General features: G+C 37.5%; 1 long non-coding RNA gene across 1 annotated transcript in view; it reads left to right on the top strand.

Annotated features, from left to right (window-relative positions):
* LOC104973145 (uncharacterized) overlaps window positions 1-12,732 on the top strand; it is a 194,747-nt gene that overhangs the window by 48,600 nt on the left and 133,415 nt on the right. The window contains exon 4 of the long non-coding RNA XR_009496090.1: window positions 2,853-2,894. This is a non-coding gene — a long non-coding RNA (uncharacterized lncRNA). The remainder of the gene's footprint in view (window positions 1-2,852; window positions 2,895-12,732) is intronic.

Genomic DNA, 12,732 nt, shown 5'->3' with positions numbered 1-12,732 from the left:
TCAGCCATGGGTGTACATGTGTCCCTCATCCTGAACCCCGCACCCACCTTACTCCCCATCCCATTCCTCAGGGTCATCCCAGTGCACCAGCCCTGAGTGCCCTGTGTCATGCATAAAACCTGGATTGGCAATCTATTTCACATATGGAAATATACATGTTTCAATGCTATCTTTCAAATCATCTCACCTTCGCCTTCTCCCACAGAGTCCAAAGGTCTGTTCTTTACATCTGTGTCTCTTTTGCTGTCTCGCATATAGGGTTATTGTTATCATCTTTCTAAATTCCATATATATGTGTTTATATACTGCATTGGTGTTTTTCTTTCTGACTTACCTTACTCTGTATAATAGTCTCCAGTTTCATCCACCTCATTAGAACTGATTCAAATGCATTCTTTCTAATAGCTGAGTAATATTCCATTGTGTATACATACCATAGCTTTCTTATCTATTCATCTGCCAATGGACATCTAGGTTGCTTCCATGTCCTAGCTATTGTAAACAGTGCTGCGATGAACATTGGGGTACACCTGTCTCTTTCAATTCAAAAGCACCCATTTTAAAATCAAAATATCTATAATTAATTTATGAGTCCCTATTTGAAAAGTAAATGAAGGTTCCCCAGACTTTTCTTAGAGAGTAACTTCTTTATTGAGTGTGATTTTTAATCCTCTAAGAGAGGATCAGGGTATGGAGAAGGCATCTTCTCAGTCTAGTTTGTCTCAAGATGGGACTTGGTGACACTGTTAGGAATCATACGATGTAATCTGCCAAAATAAAGTGCTAGCCATCAGGCACAGAGGATACACCATAATAACAGCTATAAATCATTAAATAGTTACTATATATAGCTCTACTATATAGAGGTACTTTACAGGCCTTATCTTGTTTAATTTACTGTCTAGTAACTGAGACCAGACATAGAAACCATCTGTGTGCACTTTAGGGTAGGAAGAATATGAAACAAGATAAAAAGAGAATAGCTTGTTATCACATGAGCCTGGAAGCTCAAATATAATTCCTCTGATATTAAAATCACCAATATGCCTATCTTTGTTTATGCTGATTTTTTTTTTTCCTGTATGGCTGGAAGCTATTTTCTAAGAGTCAGTATTCTTACAGGCCAGTAACAGAGTCCAAGTGATAAGCAATTCAGGTCCGTTTAGAGTTATGTATTAGTTAGAATTACTTCAGCAGCAAATAACAAAATACCCTACTAATAGTAGATGAACCTAAAAACGTTTAAGTGTTTCATTTACTAGGAAATCTAAGGGTAAGTGATCCCAGGGTTAGATGCTGTTACGTCGGCATCTCTACAGTTGTTTTGGCCTTTAAAATGTCACAAGGCATTTGCAGTAGCTTTGGCTTCCCAGGTGGCGCTAGTGGTGAAGAACCCTCCTGCCAATGCAGGAGACTTAAGAGACACGGGTTCGATCCCTGGGTTGGGAAGATCCCTAGAGGAGGAAGTGGCAACCCACTCCAGTATTCTTGCCTGGAGAATCCCATGGACAGAGGAGCCTGGTGGGCTATGATCCATGGGGTTGCAAAGAGTCGGATACAACTGAAGTGACTTAGCACATCATGTCCACATATAATAACATCCAAAAGATAAGGAAAAGGTGACCAGAAAAGCGGGACTCTCTCCTTTTGCATCTTTCCTATTGGAAAGAAAATCTTGTCGAGATACCCAGGCTTCTTCCTACAACTCATCAGCCTTACAGCATCCTCCCCTTACCGACTCATTACTGTCAAAGGGATACAGATCGGATTGTTATGACTAGTTTAAACAAATCACAATTCATCCTCAGGGACTGGGTTTATTGCCTCCTTGATAGGCAGGATAAAGGCCCTCCAAAGATGTTTATGTCCTAGACCCTGAAACCTTTAAATACGTTACCTTACATGGAAAAGGGGCTTTGCATAGGAGATTAAGTTAAAGATCTTGATATGGGGAGAGTAGCCTAGTTTATCTAGGGGGCCCAGTATAACCACAGAGGTCCTTCTGAAGTAGAGGCAGGAGGGCTGAAGTCAGAGAAGGAGATGATTGAAAAAGAAATTGCAGTGCTGTGGATCCACAAATCAAGGAATGCTGGCAACTTCTAGAAGTTATAGAAGATGAGGAAATGGATTCTGCCCTGGAGTCTCCAGAGGATTGTTGACCCATTTAGAGCTCTGACCTCCAAATCATAGAAAAATAAATTCTTGTTGTTTTAAGCCACAAAATTTGTGGTAATTTTTTACAGTAGCAATAGGAAACCAATGTACCTCATAAAGAAAGTTGAGATTGCGTTATCAAGAATGAAGAGGGAATAGCTGTTGGTGGATAGCTGAAGAGGAAACAGCTGTTGGTGGATAGCTAAAAGGGTTTCCTATATTCTTGGAGAAGAATCTTGAGTCATTGCAAGGCACAGTCTAGTGTATACTGAATAAAGAAGAAGCCAGTAGGTACAGCTCATGGGTTGATGGGTTTGGAGTAGATGTTTGAATGGCAGCACTTGTGGGTCTAACCCATCTGACCTGAGCACAGTATGACTGAGTTGTGCTTGGGATCTAACAGTACTAGATTAAGTTGCCTGCAGAAAGGCAGATCTTTAGAGAATTGTCCAGGACAAAAGAACAAACTAGAACTGAGAAGGGGAATTAGATCTCTGTAAGAGGCAGCCTGAAAAATAAGTATGGACTGTTGGAAAAGATAAGGCAAGGGTTTTAGAAATTAATGAAGATTTTTAGTCAGGACCCAAGTAAGTCAGAGAACTCTCTCAACTACATCCTTTACTTAAGAAGATGCCTTGGACCTAGCATTCTTTGAGTCATTTGGTCTACTAATCCTAGGATGTGGCTTTTGTCTTCAGGTGGTCTAACATCTCATCTGATGAAGGAAGGAAAGAAGAAGGGTAAGCTTTCTTTATTTTTTTAAATTGAAGCATACTTGATTTATAATGTATTAATTTCTGCTGTACTGCAAAGTGATTCAGTTATACATACATATATGTATGTATATATGTTCTTTTTTATATTCTTTCATATAAAAATTATATATATTTATATGTTATGTATTATACATATAACTGAGTTATATATAGTTATTACTTTTTACATTTTTTTCTATTATGGTTTATCATAAGATATTGACTATAGTTCTCTGCTATGCAGCGGGACCTTGTTGTTTATCCATCCTATATATATTAGCTTGCGGCTGGTAACTGCAACCTCTGACTCCATCCTTCCCCCATTCCCCTCCCCCTTGGCAACTGCAAGTCTGTTCTCTATGTCTGTGAGTCTGCTTCTGTTTGTAGATAGTTTTGTTTGTGTCCTATTTTAGTGATATCTTATGGTATTTGTCTTTTTCTTTCTGACTTATCTCACTTAGTATGATACTCTCTGATTGCATCTGTATTGCTGCAAATGGGATTATTTCATTATTTTTTATGACTGAGTAGTATTCCGTAGTATGTATGTACCATGTCTTCTTGATCCATTCATCTGTTGATGGACATTTAGGTGGTTTCCATGTCTTGGCTGTTATCAATAATGCTGGTATGAACTTAGGAGTGCGTGTATCTTTTTCAATTAGAATTTTGTCTGGATATATGCTCAGGAGTGGGATTGCTGGGTCATATGGTAATTCTATTGTTAGTTTTCTGAGGAACCTCTATACTGTTTTTTATAGTGATGCACCAACTTACATTCCCACCAGTAGTGTACGAGAGATCCCTCTTTTCCACATCCTCTCCAGCATTTGTTATTTGTAGAGTTTTTAATGATGGCTGTTCTGACTGGTGTGAGATGATACCTTGATTTGATTTTGATTTTCAATTTTGATTTGTCTAGTCTTTTAAGCTTTATTCATTTTAAGGAGGCATTCCAGAAATTCCATATATCACTTCTGCTTAATTTTCATTGGACGGAACTTATTCACATGGTTGAATGAATGTACTATAAAGGAAATAGGGAAATGCCATTTTTTAGCTTTATGGTGAGCACCCAATTAAAATCAGAGTGCTTGTACAAACTTCCAGCTATAAAATAAATAAGTACTGGGAATGTAATTACAATATGATGACTTATAATTGTCCTTGCTGTATGGTGTATTTGACAGTTGCTAATTGAATCAGTTCAATTCAGTTGCTCAGTCATGTCTGACTCTTTGTGACCCCTTGGACTGCAGCATGCCAGGCTTCCCTGTCCATCACCAACTCCCAGAGCTTGCTTAAACTCATGTCCATCGAGTCGGTGATGCCATTCAACCATCTCATCCTCTGTCGTCCCCTTCTCCTCCTTCCTTCAATCTTTCCCAGCATCGGAGTCTTTTCAAATGAGTCAGTTCTTCGCATTAGGTGGCCAAAGTATTGGAGTTTCAGCTTCAACATCAGTCCTTCCAATGAATATTCACAACTGATTTCCTTTAGGATGGACTCCTTGCAGTCCAAGGGACTCTCAAGAGACTTCTCCAACACCACAGTTCAGAAGCATCAATTCTTCAGCACTCAGCTTTCTTTATGGTCCAACTCTTACATCCATACATGACTACTGGAAAAGCCATAGCTTTGACTAGATGGACCTTGTTGATAAAGTAATGTCTCTGCTTTTTAACATGCTGTCTATGTTGGTCATAGCTTTTCTTTCAAGGAGCAAGCATCTTTTAATTTCATGACTGCAGTCACCATCTGCAGTGATTTTGGAGCCTCCCAAAAATAAAGTCTGTCACTGTTTCCATTGTTTCCCCATCTATTTGCCATGAAGTGATGGGACCAGTGCCATGATCTTAGTTTTCTGAATGTTGAGTTTTAAGCCAGCTTTTTCACTCTCCTCTTTCACTTTCATCAAGAGACTCTTTAGTTCTTCTTTGCTTTCTGCCATAAGGGTGGTATCATCTGCATATCTGAGGTTATTGATATTTCTCCCGGTGATCTTGATTCCAGCTTGTGCTTTATCCAGTCTGGCGTTTCTCATGATGTACTCCAATACTTTGGCCACCTCATGCGAAGAATTGACTCATTGGAAAAGACTCTGATGCTGGGAGGGATTGGGGGTAGGAGGAGAAGGGGACGACAGAGGATGAGATGGCTGGATGGCATCATCGACTCAATGCACATGAGTTTGAGTAAACTCCAGGAGTTGGTGATGGACAGGAAGCCTGGTGTGCTGCAGTCCATGGGGTTGCAAAGAGTTGGACACAACTGAGCGACTGAAGTGAACCGAACTCTGCATATAAGTTATATAAGCAGGTTGACAATATATAGCCTTGACGTACTCCTTTCCCAATTTGGAGCCAGCCCTTTGTTCCATGTCCAGTTCTAAATATTGCTTCTTGACCTGCATACAGACTTCTCAGGAGGCAGGTAAGGTGGTCTGGTATTCCCATCTCTTGAAGAATTTTTCATTGTTTGTTGTGATCCACACAGTCAAAGGCTTTAGTGTAGTCAGTGAAGCTGAAGTAGGTGTTCTTCTGGAATTCTCTTGCTTTTTCTATGATCCAACAAATGTTGGCAATTTGATCTCTGGTTCCTCTGCCTTTTCTAAATCCAGCTTGAATGTCTGGAAGTTCTCAGTTCACATACTATTGAACCCAGCTTGGAGAATTTTGAGTTCTTGTATCACATACTGTTGAATAGATCCTAAAAACTCTCATCATAAGGAAAAGGATTGTAACTATATGAGATGATGGATGTTAACTAGACTTATTGTGGTAATCATTTCACAATATATGGATATCAACTTATGATGCTGTATACCATAAACTTAGTCAGTGTTAGATGTCAATTATATCTCAATAAAACAAAAAATTTTGAGTTTTTAAGAAAAAAAGGAGAATAGATGCTGAGTCAGAACTAACAGTCTCTGTCATGGGAAGTAAGTTCAGTACTCTATAATTGGGGCACTTCAGTTTTCTTGACAGCATGAACAGTAAAGCAAGATATCTGTTTTTTTATTTCCAAAAATAATTAATAAGGTATATCATATTTTCAAAGATATCTATTAGGGTTACCAATTAAATATGTTAAACTGAACACAGTCTTTTGCTGTCTTCCCAATCTCTATTAGAATGACACTGACTCAATTATAAAAGCAAGTGAGAATGAGGTACTTTCTGAAATCAGGAAGATTAAGGGAAAGGTTGTGCACTGAATGGCGTGATCTCTTCCTATTATCTTTCACTTTTTAGCGCCACAAACATTGGTAGTCAGATTATTACCTCTTATCTCCTCTTCCCATATCCCCACCCTCACCAGGCAGGAGATTGAAAGTCTTTCTGGGGAAAAGACTGGTTTGTGAAAATATATTAACTTGAAAATGCTTTGATCTAGCTATGCATAAAATTAAAAGAAAATAATAGGTTACAAGGTGTAAATGTATGTAGTAAGAAACATGGAGAAAGAAGAACTTGGTTGAAACAAAGTATTTCAGATTCAGAGTTTTTTGTTTCAGATTAATGAAATATTGATAATTAAGGGATTCTTTATTCTGAGTGTATCAAGAATACAATGGACACAATTTTTGAGTCAGAGAGGCAAAGTTCTCTTTAAGTTTATCTTTTTAGTTTACACATATTTTGACTTCTTCCCCTTACATATTTAGTTACTAGGGGCAGAGAGTCTCCATGATACTTAACTTTTAAATACAGTAGTAGTTGTAATAGGAGCCTGGTAGGCTGCAGTCCATGGGGTCGCTAAGAGTCAGACACGACTGAGCGACTTCACTTTCACTTTTTACTTTCATACATTGGAGAAGGAAATGGCAACCCACTCCAGTGTTCTTGCCTGGAGAATCCCAGGGACGGGGGAGCCTGGTGGGCTGCCGTCCATGGGGTCGCACAAAGTCGGACACGACTGAAGGGACTTAGCAGCAGCAGCAGCTGTTGTAATTTATAATCATGATGGTACATAGACAGTAGAAAATTCTATTTGCAAGAGAGAATGGTGTTTGTTCGCTTAAGTTGTAAACTTTATTCCTCATGGGGGCTTGAATTTTATGCACCTTTTTCTTATAAGTAGACCACTGATTAGAATCATGCTTGTCTTGCACAGTTAACTTTACCAACATAAAAAGCCATATAAATTCCCTAGGTATTTATTCCTTGTCATTGTGTAGGTAAAAAAATAGAGCAGAGTTTACAAGATATTAGTTTCTAAAACACAATTCAAAATCTCATTCTTGTACAGACTCAAGAGAAAAAAAAGATCTCTAAGCACTGATGCATAGTGATCCTCGGAGATGAAGGCAGCATTCTCTTCCCCATCAGGCAAACCCCGCCCATGCACACAGACCTTCCAACCACGCCTTTAAATTGCCCTACTCTTAAATATAAATGGAAATCCATGGGACATCCAGATATTTGAAGATGTCCTCCAACACCTAAGACAGAGAACAAAATAATCAAGGAGAAGCCTCTCAGAGGAAGCAGAGACCATGCAGCAGCAGAAAACTTTAGATCAGAGAAGATATACTATCCATAATAAATTATTGAGATTTATATAAAGATGGAATATTCAGAAATAACAAAAGAACTTTTTTAGAAATTAAAAATAAAATAGCAAATAAATTTTAAAGGGTTGGAATTTAAAATTGAGGATACCATCAACTTTAAATTTTAAGTGGAGCAGAAAGATTCAGAGATAGACAGGAGAAGAGAAGATAAAACAAAATAAGATATCAACTCAGGAGTCCAACATCAGTCTAATAGATGCTAGACCAAGAGAGAACAAGAGAAAAATGGAAGGGGAGTAACTATCAGAGAAAGAATACAAGGCAGTTTTCTAGAACTGAAGGATAAAAGTTTTCAAATTTGAAGAGTTTACTGAGAACCCTGAAAAACAGCTGAAAAAAAGATCATATCAAAGCATATTATTGTGGAGTTTTATTTATTTTTTAAAAAAATATTTATTTTTAATTGAAGGATAATTGCTTTACAGTATTGCATTGGTTTCTACCAAATATCAGCATGAGTCAGCCATAGGTTTACCCATGTCCCTTCCGGCTTGAGCATCGCTCCCTCTAGTGAAGTTTTAGATCACTAAGAATGAAGCTAAAGCTTTTGACTTCTTGACTTCAACACTGGAAATTAGATGAAAATGGAGTAATGTCTTCACGTTCAGAAGAAAAATGAATTTCATCCCCAAACTATTAATAAAGTATGAGTATAGAATAAAAACTGTTTTAGACATTCAGTTTTTCAGAAACTTTACCTGTCACACACCCAAGGAGACTCAAGAACAAAGGGAAATCAAGGAAGATGCACAGAACTCAAAGCGGGAAGTGCCCAGGCCTCATGAACTGGAGAGCCACAAGCCTGCTCCATCTTTTTCTGTCCCTTTCTGGAGCTCTGGTCTCTTATCTCTGCACATCTTCTCTGTGCTTTCCATATAGACCACTTCTCTGAGTCTTTCACTTTCTGCTCAGATCCTGACTTGATTGGGATTCTGACTTTGTTGATGCTGATAGGGAGAAAATGAAGAGATGGAGGTTCTTGAATACCTCTGACTAATATGCAAAGACAATCATAGACTTAACTTCCAGAATGATTCAGCGAAGCTATAAATCATTAAAGACCACAGTGCTAGTATTACAACTTGAGGTGAGTGGCAGAGGTGAATAATTGTTCCCCAGTATCCACTCTCTTCTTATAATCAGACCCCCACTTTTTAACCTAGTTACATGACTGCCCAGGTAAGACATTCTCAGGCCTCTATTGGAACTAGATAGATGTAGCCATGTGACTAGTAAGTTTCAGTCAGGGGAATGTTAGGAGAAATCATGTGTCCTCTTTTAAGTAATGTTTTACCTTTCACTGCCTTTTTATCCTGTCCCACAAACCAGAGCATGAATGGAGCTTCAACTACGAAGACTTCACTCTGGGACAAGAGTCATCAAACTGTAACCTGTGGGTCAAATGTGGCCTGCCATCTGTTCTTGTGACTGAAGTTTTATTGGAACAATGCCATACCCACTCATTAACATATTGTCAATGGCTGCTTTCATGCTATAATGGCAGACTGAAAAGCTTACTGACTCCTGTTCTTGGTGATTATGAATCAACAGGAGAAAAGGAGACTGAATACCTGGATGACCCCCTGGAATGGAGTTTATTTTTTGTCTAGATTGTCTGCCTACCTCTGGACTATTACCGGAGAAAAATAAGTTTCTCTCATTTGAGTCACTGCATATCTGGGTCACTTTCTTATAGCAGCTTATTTAACTTGATATGCTACAAAATTTTTTTGTATTACTGAATTAAATTAACAAATCTAATTTCCTATAATGAACATATAATGAGTAAATTTAATGTTTCCATAACTGATAACTAAATTTAGCTTTTAGCAACAAGGTTAGGGTTGTCTGACAACATGGAGTCACTACCCTAATGTAGTTTAATATTTATATTCACAATTTTTTCAAAGTAAAAGTTTTCTAAATATTCTCTGGTTTTTACTCTTATTGAATAAGACCCAATGTCTGGTTCAGTCTTTTCTCTTCAAAGCAGCTGTCCACAAGGTCTAATTTCTTGAAGTTTTCCAATAAACTCCAAACATATCCTTTGGATTCAACTACAATTTCTAGCCATGGCTGAATTTAAAAATATATGTCATAGTTTTCTGTTTCTAAAAGAGATAAAGGGTTTAATACTAAAGGAAATCAGAGGTCAGTTATGGAGAGCTTAAAAAGGTTGCCACAGGACAGAGTGAAGGGGAAAATAAATAAATTTCCTCTTCTATGTGGCCTGAGCTATGCTCACAGCTACCCTCTTTATGTCTGAGCTCTCTGCATTTCACCCAACAGACTAAAGGATAAAAATGTAAAAACCATGCAATTTTTTGGAAAAAATTACTAAAATTTACTCAAAAGGAATGAAAAAATATATTCATATGAAAGCCTATATGTGAATATTTAGAGTAGCTTTATTGATCATCACCAACAACTGGAAACAAGCCAAAGTCTTTCAACTAACATATTGATAAACATTTTACTCAGCAATAAAAGTAGGATAAATACTTCTCTACAATAAAGAGGGGTACTTATTGATACATGCAACAATATGAGTGCATCTCAAGTGCATTATGCCAGGGAAGAAAGCCAGATTTAAAGGCTATTCACTGGGTTATTCCATTTATATTACATTCTGGAAAAGACAATACTGTCAAAATAGAAAGATCAATGGTTGCCAGGGACTGAGTGGGGGAGAGGTGACTCCAAAGTCCAACACAAGGGGATTTTGGAGGCAATGAAAGTGTTCTGATTTGATCCAGGCCACGGTTACACAAGTCTAGGCATTTGTCAAAACTCAGAGAACTCAAAACTGAAAAGAATAAATTTAACTATATGTAAATTAAAAAAACTAAAGAAAAGTACAAAGCTGAAAAGAAGATAAAATTTAAAAAGTTGTGTGAATAGAACCTATAAGACAGATTCTACACATAAGTATTCTTCTCTTTTTGAATTTATATTTTAAAATTATTTTAATATTTACTATATATTTTTGTTATAAAATAAAAAACAGATATATAACATAAAATAAATGCATGACTTAATGAATTATTATAAGATAAATATCCTTGTAACCAACAAGCAGGTCAAGACAAAGCTTTTCAGCCACCCACAAAGCCCCCTGGATGCCCCATCTAATCACAAGCCCCCTCTCCCACCATAGGTAACTGTATCCTGACTTTTTTCCTAATTTTATTGAAGTATGGTTGATTTACAGTGTTGTATTAATTTTTGCTATACAGCACAGTGACTCAGTTATACATACATATAGTCTTTTTCATACTGTTTTCCATTATAGTTTATCACTGATAAAATATCACCATAGTTCCCTGTGCTATATAGGAGGACCTTATTGTTACCCATCCTATATATAATAGTTGGCATCTACTGATCCCAAATTCCCAGTCCTTCCCTCCCCGACTCCCCCTCTTCCTTGGCAATCATATGTCTGTTCTCTATGTCTGTGAGTGTGTTTCTGTTCCATAGCTATATTCATTTTTGTCATATTTTAGATTCTCTATATAAGTGATATCATATGGTATTTGTCTTTCTCTTTCTGACTTACTTTGCTTAGTATGCTAACCTCTGGATTCAGCCACATTGCTGCAAATGGCGTTATTTCATTCTTTTTTATGGCTGAGTAATATTTTAGTGTATATGTGTGTGTGTGTGTGTGTGTGTGTGTATGTGTATGTCTGTTCATCTGTTCATGATTCTTTCCATGTCTTGGCTATTGTAAATAGTTCTGCTGTGAACATAGGAGTGCGTGTATCTTTTCAAATTATAGTTTTTTTCTGGGTATATGCATAGGAGCGGGATTGTTGGATCATACAGCAACTCTGTTTTTAATTTTTTGAGGAACCTCCGTAGTGCTTTCCATAATGGCTGCATCATCTGACTTTTATAGTAATCACTTCCTTGTCTTTATAGTTTTCTAAGTTTTGTGTGCATCCCTAGCCTCTATAATATAGACTCACTCATTTTTGAAGTTTCTTTTTTTAAGTCTTATATAATCTATAGATCATCCTTCTGTCCTGTTCTTTTCCTGACATTTATATTTGAAGAGCCCAGGCCCCTTGACATGCAGTTTTCCACATCTAGACTTTGCTGCTTGCATTCTCACAGTGGAATTTAGCATGTCCCTCTGTCCCTGTATTTTCTGCAGACTGATTTCTAGATCCAGAGCTTGATCTGACTTGGACACAGGATTAGATGCTGAGACAGGCCACAAGTGGTACTTTGTTCTTTCCTCAGGAATCCCTCTTATTGAAGATGGCAAATTGATTAATCAAAATTCACGAAAGTAAATAAATATAAAATTCATTTAAATAATTAAACTTCTAAATGGGAAGATTTGTGAATCTGTAACATTTATACTTTTGAAATTTTAAGTCTTAAAATTGCCCTGAAACTTTTGGGACACCCTCTTACAAAGAAAAATTACTTCATGAATTCATAATGATACGTGCTGTGTGCTCAGTCATGTCCAACTCTTTTGCGACCCCATCGACTGTGGCCCAGCAGACTCCTCGACCCATGGGATTTTCCAGGCTAAATACTGGAGTGGGTTGCCCTTTTCTTCTCCAGGGGATCTTCATGACCCAGGGATAAAACCCACATCTCCTTCACTGGCAGGCAGATTCTTTACCACTGAGCCACCATGTTACCACTGAGCTCACTTCTGATTCAAATTCAAGACTCTAGGGTTTTTACTTAATTTCTTCACTTTGTTACGTTTGAATTTCCTTTTGTCTATACCAAAATTCCTGGTTCTCAAGAACATTGGAGATGAGAAAATTAAAATAGCAATGTTTGAGTATTCTTAACCATAGCATTATGCCCCTGAGTATAATAACAGGGACAGAGTAAAATACTCATGATCTTGTGAAGTCTACGCTTTGATTTAGAGACACACAGATGAAATTAATATTGTATGGGTAAACTATTTTAAACTGTATATGTGGAACTAAATTATCCCTCTCACTGTTTTTGATTCAGCCTTAATATAAAGTTAAACTCAGAGGTCGGATTGTTTTGAAGCAAGAACTTGTAGGAAAACTTTAAGAAGCCGTTGATACAAATGCTTTTTAAGTTGAAACCGTTGAAAGCACTGGGTTAGCAATTAGCCTTTATTTAGGTACCTAAGGAAGATGGTGGGAAAAGGCAATGGCACCCCACTCCAGTACTCTTGCCTAGAAAATCCCATGGAGGAGCCTGGTAGGCTGCAGTCCATGGGGTCGTGAAGAGTTG

This window comes from Bos taurus, chromosome 10 (assembly GCF_002263795.3).
Source record: "Bos taurus isolate L1 Dominette 01449 registration number 42190680 breed Hereford chromosome 10, ARS-UCD2.0, whole genome shotgun sequence".
Lineage (NCBI taxonomy): Eukaryota > Metazoa > Chordata > Mammalia > Artiodactyla > Bovidae > Bos > Bos taurus.
The sequence above is the reverse complement of the archived record's forward strand: the minus strand, read 5'-3'. Positions and strand labels throughout refer to the sequence as shown.